Source organism: Canis lupus, chromosome 1 (assembly GCF_011100685.1).
Source record: "Canis lupus familiaris isolate Mischka breed German Shepherd chromosome 1, alternate assembly UU_Cfam_GSD_1.0, whole genome shotgun sequence".
NCBI lineage: Eukaryota > Metazoa > Chordata > Mammalia > Carnivora > Canidae > Canis > Canis lupus.
This window is the reverse complement of record NC_049222.1, coordinates 27,752,376-27,764,211: the sequence shown is the minus strand read 5'-3', so window position 1 is coordinate 27,764,211 and position 11,836 is coordinate 27,752,376.

Genomic DNA, 11,836 nt, shown 5'->3' with positions numbered 1-11,836 from the left:
AGGAACTAATACCAAAATGTTCTCCAAATAGCTTTACTGACTTACATTCCAACCAGTAATATTAAGAAATGTTTTGTGGATATATCTTCTTCGACATGAAGTGTTATTAGAATCTTTAGTTGTTGCCATTGAATAGGTATAAAATAATACTTCATTATGACATTGAATTATTTCCCTGAACCGAAGTAAAACATCCATTCACGTATTTATCCCAGAAGCGATTTCCTCTGTGAAATGATTGGTCAAGTCTTTTGTCTATTTTTCTGTTGGGTTGTTTCTGCTTTTCTGTTGACTTATTGACCTCCTTTATATATTCTTGATACTAATCCCTTGTTGGTTGTGTATGTTTCAAATATCTTCTTTCAGGTTTTGATTTGTCTTTCCATTCTATTTAAGGTCCCTTTTTATAAATGTCTTAATTTCAATTCCTTAATTTTAACGAGGTTAAATTTAGGCCTTTTTTTGTTTTTAAAAGTTAGTATGTTGTGTGTTTTATATTCTTTCTTACTTGAAAGTCTAAAACTGTCCTTCCTACTAAGAGTTCTAAGGATTTTGACATTTAAAGAAAGGTGCTTTCTTTCACTTCAAAGCTTAAGTTAATCTTAGTCCCTTAAAGACCCAGTGGATTTGAGAACAGTATCAACTGAATCAGACAATAGACCACAAGAAGAGCAGCAGCACTTGATGAATCTAAGATACTCAGTATCTTGGTTATTGTCAAGGTGCTCTATGATATATAGGTACTGGGGCCATGGTTAGAAGTAGAAGAAAGAAGTGGATCTGCATTCAGTAACTTACAAATTTTCAGACCAGTCTTGATTATGTATACCTGGGGACTCCCCAGATAGCCAAGTGATCATTAACAGACCTGAACCTTTTTAATGGATGAGAGACAATAACAGTGATTGGACCATATAATTACCTAAGACCATTGAGGAAAAACTGAATTACACTAGCTTCAGAGACATTCACCTGTTTCTCCAAGTTCAAGTCCAATTTTTCTGTTCAGGGCATTTCAAATAGTAAAGTTCTACATGTTTCTCTCTGTTGTGAATGCTCCCCACTATGCATTGCTGTAGTAGGAAGAGTTTTATAGGCATCTATTTGCTGGAAGTCTCTCTTTCCTTACTTTGTCCCTTTTAGGCATGTCCTGTTTCTTACTAGATATGTTTTTCTTTCTTTCTTTCTTCTTTCTTTCTTTCTTTCTTTCTTTCTTTCTTTCTTTCTTTCTTTCTTTCTTTCTTTCTTTCTTTCTTTCTTTCCTTTCCTTTCCTTTCCTTTCTTTCCTTTCTTTCTTTTCATTTCTTCCTTTGCTTGCAGGGCCACATGGGGCACAGTAGGTGGGGGAGGGGGGACACAGGCAGAGGTGCCATTCCCTTCTACGTTGTGATGCAGGCCTGTCTGGTGGCTACACTGTTCTTTTGTTGGCATCCGTTTGCATTTTCTTTCTTGCAACTACCACTTGTTTTCTTTTTTTTATAATAAATTTATTTTTTATTGGTGTTCAATTTACCAATATACAGAATAACACCCAGTGCTCATCCTGTCAAGTGCCCCCCTCAGTGCCCATCACCCATTCACCCTCACTCCCCGCCCTCCTCCCCTTCCACCACCCCTAGTTCGTTTCCCAGAGTTAGGAGTTTTTATGTTCTGTCTCCCTTTCTGATATTTCCCACACATTTCTTCTCCCTTCCCTTATATTCCCTTTCACTATTATTTATATTCCCCAAATGAATGAGAACATACAATGTTTGTCCTTCTCCGACTGACTTACTTCACTCAGCATAATACCCTTCAGTTCCATCCACATTGAAGCAAATGGTGGGTATTTGTCATTTCTAGTGGCTGAGTAATATTCCATTGTATACATAAACCACATCTTCTTTATCCATTCATCTTTCGATGGACACTGAGGCTCCTTCCACAGTTTGGCTATTGTGGATGTTGCTGCTAGAAACATCGGGGTGCAAGTGTCTCGGCGTTTCATTGCATCTGAATCTTTGGGGTAAATCCCCAACAGTGCAATTGCTGGGTCGTAGGGCAGGTCTATTTTTAACTCTTTGAGGAACCTCCACACAGTTTTCCAGAGTGGCTGCACCAGTTCACATTCCCACCAACCACTTGTGATTCAAATTGCAACAGGTGCCTGTGAGTGGGCTCTGGCTTCCTGCTGCCGGATTTGTTTCTGTTTTACTTTGGACAATACTTGTGGAGAATAGCACCTGGAACTATAAAGAATAGTGATTAGGGTACAATTAAATATCCCCAGACTTTAAAATAGCATTTATATGACGACTTCCTGTCAAATGAAAGGCTGTTTATGGCATCCTTATAAAGGCAAAAACTCTTCTCTGCTTGTTAGCCTTTACAAGCTGGCCTTTGAATCAGGTACCATGCCTTTGATTGATGGCACATTTAGTAGTGATGGTGGCTGGCCCCTAGAAATTCATGTGCTTTTGGGAAATTTGTTATGAAAAGCAAGGATTCTTTGCAACACAATTTAACTATGTAAAAAGGTCCTGTGAGTTTGATAACAGATATAAATACATAACTATAAATAAGTAGGTTGATGAGTTTTAGCAAAAAGATATTAGAGACATTTAAAGGCAGTAACTCAGCCTTTACACAGTTACAAGGTGATAAAATGGGGTTACAATCTAGAATTAACTCTAAAGTTTCCAAAGCCAAGGCTAAAATGAAGGCAATTTCTCCAGCAAAAATGTGACTCTTGGGTCAGGGTCTTATAGAATAAGAGAAATATTTAGCTAACACACAAATGAAGAAATGATCAACATCGTTGGTCAGGGAAAGGTAAGTTCCAACGACAACAAATACTATTTTATACTCAGGTGATTGACAATAACTTTGGAGTCTGGTATTCTCAAGGAGTGGAAATGACAGGGATCCACAGGATCTCCATGCTTTTGATGGGAGCGCGCATCGATGCAATCTCTTTGGAAAGTAGTTTGTCATTATCTTGTGGGTTTGAACAGCATGTGCCCTTGAAACCCCACAGCAATTCTACTCCTGTTTCAAGAGAAACTTATGTATCAATATGCAGAGACATGCATTTGAAAATGTGTAACTGCATTGTTCATCACAGCAAAAAACCCCGGATGCAGCCCAAGCACCCACCAATAAGACTGGGGGATAATGAATTTCACATGATGAATGTTTGCCATGAGTCAAAGATAGGAAAACTACATAGACATGAAACAACATATTTGAATCAAGATTAAAAACAACTGAACTAAAAATATATACTCTGTAAGGGGTGCATATAGATGCTGTAATACTTGCTTTAAAAGGAACTGAGGGTTTCATGAACGCAGGATGCAAGATAACATTTATCTGACATTGGAGTGTGGAGACTGGGATGTTGGAGACTGCAAAATTGGATGGACTTAGCATCAAGGTTCTGGCTTTTGTTTTGGGAAGTTCGTCCGCTGGTGCTTATTACATTTATTAGAAATAGCTAATTGAAAAGCTAATAAAAGTAGTTTCTATCTTATTAGTGATAGGATGATCATGATTGATTCCATTCTATCTTGGGTCTGTCGTTAAAATGGAAAATTTTCTTATTTCTGAATTTCATAAAGAATAGAAAGTGGTAGAAAGCACAGGTTCATGACAAATTTGAATTCTGATTCTGTCCCTTATTAGCTGTATGATCTTAATACAAGTTATCCAACCTCCTGGTGTTTTGACTTTCTCATATGTAGAAGGAAGGTATATTTGAGTTCTCCCAGGAGTGTCATGATGAGAATTTACTAAGATCACATTTGCAAAATGTAAGTGCCTGGGACAGGTTAAGTACTTTAAAAATGTTGGCTGATAGTATTATTACTAGTAGTAACAGTAGTTACATATTTTTTCTTGGATTGATGAGGCTAAGAATGTAATTTCTCCTTTATTTAGTTCTGTCCTGATTCATGAGTCTTTTCCAGTTATCCCAGTCACTATACTTTGTTTTTCCTCTTCGATCCCAGGTTAGGCTTGAGTGCTTCTTGAGATCAACTTTGGAGAAGAAAGATTCTCCCCTGTTTGAACTGTGCACCTCATCCTTTGGCTTCTTGCTGCCACTAAATGGGCAGTCTCTGTGGGAATGGAATTAGCCAAGAAATCTTTGACTATATAAGGTGCTGGCAGAAGCCTGCAAATTCTTATTTAGGCAACTTGGGTAATCAGAGAACTGAGAAGATGGGAAGGATGATATGGCTTTTGGCAACCTAAGTGTGGAAAATAAAAGTTTGCAGGTTGAAATGATTTTTTTCTATAGATATAATACTTTTAAAAACCTGAAAGAACTCATATAAGGAAAAAAAAAGTATCTCTACCACATGCTTCTCTATGCCAATCATAAGCAATGCTAAGTAGAAACTGGATTTTTCATCCAGTGATACAACATTGATGTAAAGAGTTTAGTAGTTTCTATTTTTTCTGGTTACTGTTAAATTATAGATGAAAAAATAATTAATTGGTAATAGAATTATATAATTATAACCATACAATTATATAAAAATACAAATAACACTTCTATATTAAAGTTCTAATCCATGTACCAAATGGGATGCTAATTACATTTTTTAATAGTTTGAGGTTCCCAAGTGAGAAAAAAAAATCATGTGGCAAAATGAAAAGGAATACCAAACTATATATATATATATATATATATATATATATATATATATATATATATATTTTAAATCAGTTCTTTTAGTTGCTGGACTTTCATTGTTCCATTAAAAAAAAATATATCCTGCATTAAGCTAAAAGATAAAAACAGTTTGCCCTTCCTGGAAAAGGTGAATAAAGGAACTTCTAAATGACGATAAAAAAAAAAATACCATGTTTCATAGCTCTTTTTCCATTTATTTGTAAAAAAAAAAAAAACAAACAAACTACTTCAAAAGAAATTTCTGGAGACCCTTGGCTGTGTGCAATTTCAATTGAAAGTCACCGTCAGTGATGCTTAAGGAACTGTGGTGCACAGGAGATGTGTTCTGAGATGGATAGGGATGGAAAATGTCCCAGTTTTCAGAAAGAGAAAGGAGTTCAGACTCCATAGACTGCGAAATGGACAATTTGATATTAATACTGACAAAGCTTTGGGAAAGATTGTCATCGCGAGCCCGTAGAAAGGGAATAGGTGATCATTTAAGTCTGAGTAAGATGAGTAAGAACTCCCGTAACTGACCTCACTTCCTTTTGATAGGGCCGTTGGGTTGGCAGATGAAGTGACACCGGGTCTCTCCATGATTGCAACTGGGTGGGAGGGCAAATGTGTTGAACCCAAAATAGCTCGACAGGATAGAACAATGGACCAAATCCAGCAAGATAAAAAGTAAGAGGGAGATATAGAAAGGCTGCCCTTAGTTCCAGAAAATTAGCAACATACACACAGGAGGGGTGGGCAGATTGCAAGACAAACTGATGGGGTTAAGCAGGTTGTATCCTGCACACAGGAGTCCTTGGCTGAGGGTGTGAGTAGGGGCTGTGTCTATCTGGAGAGGGCGCCTCTTCCTAATTTGTGAAAAAAGTATCATACAGCATAAGGGTGAATACTTTAAAAAGTACAGATTAAAAATGTTTGCTTAACTAGGCAGTCAACAGAATAATACTACAGTGTGATTGTCCAGAGTTGGGGAGGACATTTCTTGAAGTACCATGGCCAGAACGAAGGTGATCAGTGTACAAGTTGAGCCAGATATATTGAGAGGAGAAAAAGGACAGTGCTGAATTGAAACATAACTAGAAGAGAGAGGTGAAAATTCTGGAAACCATGATCTCTAAGTGATAGTAAAGAGAAGAATGTTTAATTTAAGGAAGGGAAGACATAGGGGGCTGTGATGGATTCCCCACCAGCACATTCAGCGTGAGCACAGGATACTGGAAAGCAGGGCATCAAGGACCAAAAGGAAATTAAAGAATGGTGCTTTAAAAAGAATTTGGCAGTTGAGATTTAAAAAAAAACACCCCAAATTTTTCATTATTAGACAATTTTGAACTAAATTCTGTTCCCTTATTTTACAATTCAGGGTTTTACATTTTTTTTTAGTGTTTTACATTTTTGAATTACAAATTGCCTAAATGTCAGGGAGCCCCACAATCTTTTAATGCATATGGCTTCTAAAGTCTTAAGCAAGATCATACAGGATACACAACTTTCCATCAATTTGACTTGTCCAAAAATGGAACAGGCAATGTTGTGATACAGTTGAGTTTCTTGTTGCTAGAGTGGCTTAGACTGAGAGTGAGTACCACTTCTTGGAAGTAATAAAGAGGCAGTTTGTGCACTGGATAAAGCATAGGCCTAGATGGCTTTTAAGGTCTTGCCAAGACTCGATGGTTCTGAGAAAAAGCAATTTCTCAAGAAAGAGGAAACCCAAGATGACTGGTATGATTGTCTGGTCTTTCATAAAGAACTCCAGGAATAGAAGTTGCATTACAACCTGTTAAACAAAAATCTGAGATGTATTCAGTATTTCCTTCTTCTGAGTGGTTTACTAGGGTCAGTTCATAAATCTCCTTCTCTGACCTAGAGTTTCACTAGTTGAGCTTTGGGATATGACATTGCCAGGTCTTGGTTTGGTCTTGGTGAGAAATAGTTAGCTTTTAAAGGTTGGATTTCTATGTAAGAAAATCACCCAGCAGCTATTTTTTGACTATCAACTTTATTGAAAACCATAATTATCTTTACCGAATATATTCAGAGTAGCAAATGGACAATGGAGAATGGATGGATGAGTTAATATTTACCTTTCCTCCTAGAAAAGCAGTGCAAAGCTTCATTCTCCATGTGAATGTTGGATAACTGCAACATCTTGTGTTCATTCTGTGTCCCAATGAGACCATTAACCGGAAGTGACTATCCTTTACTGCTGCTTTGATTGGGCCTCAGACTGATATTTGCAAAAATATTAAGCACACATTTCCTGATGCTGTGTATATGGTGATATATATATATCCACATGTAATGAACGATCTAACAGAGAAGAGTTTGATTTTCCTTGGTTACGTCCTTATTCTGTTTCCTCTTGGGAGGTGGATAGCATAGCTAATGAGATAGCAGTAAAAGGTATTGGCAAAACCACCCAGAGCTTGCCATGCCCCCAATATACTCCCACTTCCCCATCTCCCCCATGAGTTACTTGACTCTAAATCCCATTGCTGGCTCAGCCTGGGGACATGGAGAGAAGGACTGTGAGGCAAACTTATGTTGAATACTCTTTTCCTAATAAAACAAGACAACATAAGTAAAATCAGCCTTGAAGGAAAAGAAACATCACAAGAGGACAGTCTGAGGATTCATGTGGATAAAGTTAGAGGCTGTCACACCTACTTAGTCTTGATAATTTGCATTGGATTTCTCTATAGTAGCCTTCTTAACATGTGGAGGCATCTGGAATAGTGCTGTAATTTTACATGAACTATGATCACTGTCTCAACAAACACCCTGAACTCCTTGCTATTGACTAAAGATCAGGGAGCACAGAGCTTTCCAGCAGGGTTAACCTGGAACAAACAAGATCATTGGCACTTGCTGCATCAGTGGAGCAAAGTCAAAGTTGGGGGAATTTTGAGATGATATGCTGCCTCTGTATTCCAGTGCTGATCACTAGACTTTTGGGGCATGGGCACGTTACAATAAGCATTATTGAATATTTGGACAAAAGCCAACACGAGGAAGCATTTGAGGGGGGAAAGGAGAGGGTGGCAGCAACAAAGTAAACAAAGTGAAGTAAGAATCAGCACCAGGTGGCTCTCAGTTGATAGACTTGAGTAGATAAGATCAGACAATTCAATTTGATTTCTCTGTCTCTGGAGCAAAGTCATTCCAGGATTTAGGAGCATTCCAGGGTTTCTTTATCAATGGGGTCAAATATACACACTTAAGTAAACTGTGGTCATACCTAAGGCTCTGAAAGGCCAGTCAGATTTCTTCCACTTAAGGAAATATACCTTCATAATTGCTGTATTTCTCCAGTTACATAAATGTTTATTAGAATTCCTTCCAGGATCATGGGGTGGACTGCAAAAACTTGGAGAAATCATCTATTGTGTGACAAGCTACTCCTCCAAAGACAGATAGTTTTATTTGGGATTTAAGTTCCTGACCAAAATGCCTATAAGAGACAAGGATGGCTGTATATACATTTATACACACAAATACTAGAGTAGGAGGTGAAAAGGTATGGATTGGGAAGAGATATTTGGATACTTGAAAATGCAGTGTAATGCATTAACTGCCAGGCTCAGCTTTAATTCAGTCCTTCCCTGCACACTAACATAATAAGCTATGGTTGACTTTAAATGATCCCATTTTGGATTCATTTGGGGTTCAGAGGGCCCCAAGGTTAAGGATGGAAAAGGACACAGTACAAGTCCTCTATGTGAAACTCAGGGTAGGAGAGAACAGTGAAATTGACCCTGACCCACATTTCAGACAAAGTCATAGCCTCACAGATTAGCTTTCTCATAGGCAGAGGGAGCCAGACGTGGCCTAGTGAAGGAGGAAAGAAGGGACAGGGGTGAGTGGGTAATACTACCCACGCACATTGCATTACGATTACCATGAATTCCTTCGCTATGACTAGTCACAACCAGGAGGTTGCTGGGCCACTAAATATTTGAGTCTGGACCAGAGAAAAGATAGACACTCACCTTTTAAGAGATGATTGCATGCAACTCTCAAATATCCATATGAAACATCAAAAAGCAAGAAGTAAATTGCTGTGAAGTATGATTTTTTAATGAAACAGTACAGAGGGATATAAAGCACTACTTTTTTTGTGATTACAAGCCAAGTGGAAAGCGAGACAGTAAATCCTTGAGTCATCCTTTACTTCTCCTCTCTTTCCTCCCCCATCACATATATGATCTCGGTACTAATGTGTATCTTATAGTTATTTCCAGGATCTTCTCCCACCTCCCACTGCTCTAGTTCAAGTTCTCATCATCTTTTGTCTAGACAGATGTACCACAAAATAACCACTGAATGTCTTCCTTGTATATTATCTTATGTTGGGTGTTCAGACAGAGTCGAAAAGGATACTAATGGGTGCCTGCTTTCATGGAGCTTATGGTCTTGCAAGGAAAACAGAAAGTGTACAACCAATTAGACAATTCATTATTAATTAAAATGATGACAATGAAACAAAGACTAAGTGTAGGTACTGTGGAGCATACCAAAGTAACTTAAGTAAGGCTTGCTTCACTAACATGAACTGAGCTTTGAAAGATGGGTAAGAATTAACCTGATACAGAGGGAGGCTCCAGGCATAGGGCAGAGCATTCCAGATGGCCCTTAGGTATGGACAGAGGGAGACACTGAGAATGCCTGATGTAAGGAGAGAGGTAAAGAGAGAGGTAGGAAGAGGCAAGCCTGATGAGAGAGGAAAACTGGAACCCAGGGATGGTGGATGTGAATAAAGGATTTTTTATCTCCTTTTGGATGATACATACTCATCTTTTGGAGGTCAGATCATGCATGTTCTCCTCCAGGCAGCTTTCCTTGCTGCATCTCTTCACCTCCTTCACCCCCAATGGGTTGTTTGGTGCCCATAGTCTATTATCACACATAGTACAGTGAACTTGTTTGCTCTCTCTACTGTATATTTGATGGTGAGCCTCTTGAGGTCAGAAACCACCATTATTCAGCTCTACGTAAGACCCTGTTGAAGGTTTCCTAATCTTCCACTGAAAGGAGACATTTCATACAACAATTGCCTAGGGGGAAAAATCATGAAATAGAGAAATAATATTTGGTGTGAAGAGTTTTAAATTTTTAATATTTATTTGTTTGTTTGTTTATTTATATATTTATTTATTTATTTATTTATTTATTTATTTATTTATTTATTTATGAGAGACACAGAGAGAGAGAGGCAGAGACACAGGCAGAGGGAGAAGCAGGCTCCATGTGAGGAGCCTGATGCAGGACTCTGAGCTGCAGGCAGATGCTCAACCACTGAGCCACCTTGGTGTCCCTAAAATTTTAATCTTTAAAGTTTTCAAGAAAGATGCATTAGTATTCAGAATTAATTTGTATTTAAAAAAATGTTTATGGGTATTCAGAATTAAATGGATACTGTTTTTTTTTTTATCATAATCATTCCCCCACCCAATATACATGTGTATCTAAATAGTAAAAAAGAGAGAAAGAGTCCTTAAGAGTATTTAGTGAAATAGGAGATTTCTTTAAATACTCCAAGGAATTGTGTATGAAAAATTAGAGATGAAGGGTCCCTGGGTGGCTCAGTTGGTTATGCATCTCCCTTTGGCTTGGGTCATGACCCTGGCATCCTGGGATTGAGACCCAAATCAGACACACTGCTCAGTAGGGAGTCTGCTTCTCCCTCTGTCCCTTCCCTTGATCGTTCTCTCTTTCTCTCGCTCGCTCCAATAAATATAATATATTTTAAAAGTTAAAAAAAAAAAAAAAAGATTAGGGGCAAGACTAGGCCAGGGAATGAGAGCCACAGCTAAAACTTCAAATGTAGGTCTATTTTAAGAGAAGTCAATTCTACAGCTGAGAAGCAGGTCCTGCCTCTAGAGGCATAATCATTTCCTAATGTTATTTCAACATCCCCACAGCTGAATTGGAGCTAGAGCTAGAGGCTCTGCTGGTGTCATTCAGCCCTTGGAAGGTTCAATGGGAAAAAATACTTTATGGGACACCTGGGTGGCTCAATGGTTGAATGTCTGCCTTTAATTCAGGGTGTGATCCCTGGGGTCCTGGGATCGAGTTCTGCATTGGGATCCCTGCAGAGAGCCTGCTTCTCCCTCTGCCTGTGTCTCTGCCTCTCTCTCTTTGTCTGTCATGAATAAATAAATAAATAAAATCTTTAAAAATATATATATATTCTAAGGACAAGATTTCAGAAATCCCAATGTATTAACCTATATTCCATGTATGGTTTTGTTATAAGGAACAGCAGTGTTTTCTAAGAGATGTGATTTCTGCTTACTGGGCATTTATGACTTAGTCTTTTAAAATGAAATATGTCAAATACACAAAATATATAATTATTAACAAAATTAATTCAGTTTTCGGAAGGCTTTTGGAGCCATTTATAATTTTATTGAGGTAGCAAAATAACTAAGCAACTCTTAATCATCTCTGCCCATGGGAAAAATCAATAGCTAGCTTTCAAATTTCCTTTTAGGCAATGCAGCAGACTTTACAATATAAAATCTAATAAGCGGAGAAATACAAAAGAATGATAAATAAAGGAAGGAGATGAGGAAGGAAGTGATTACCTGGATTTTCTATGTATTGAGCAGTCAATCCCAGCACCCATTTCCATTTGGCAAGAAATATTTTTTGTTAAATCCTTGATACCCCCCCCCCCCCACACACACACCAATACTCTTCTAAGTGTTAATGGGTACAAAGTGGCATTGTGAGAATATAGCCCAGCCAGAGCAAGAGAATGACCCAGCTAACTCAGATATTCTGATCAAGATCTGATGAACAGGGTTGAGTATTTTGGCTCTCCATACTATTCCCGTGGTAGGCAGCATATTTTATCTCTGTTTTGCATTCTTTGTCTCCCTGTCCTGTTATAGAACAACTCATCTTTATATTTTTTTGGTTATTACTTAACTTGCTAGTTTCAAGAGTTTAAACAGATTTAGACAAATATGCCATACTTTGCACTTTGATTCCATGCTATGCTGGCCATTTGAATAAGAATGATTTGTACCTTTGGAAGACATGTTTTTGGGGAATGGCAGGAAACACTGGTAAAGTTTCCCTGTCTGAACAGATTGCTGTGCTGGTATCTGTAGATGTCCTAAGGCTGAAGTTCTTTTAAAACTATTTTTAAACTGC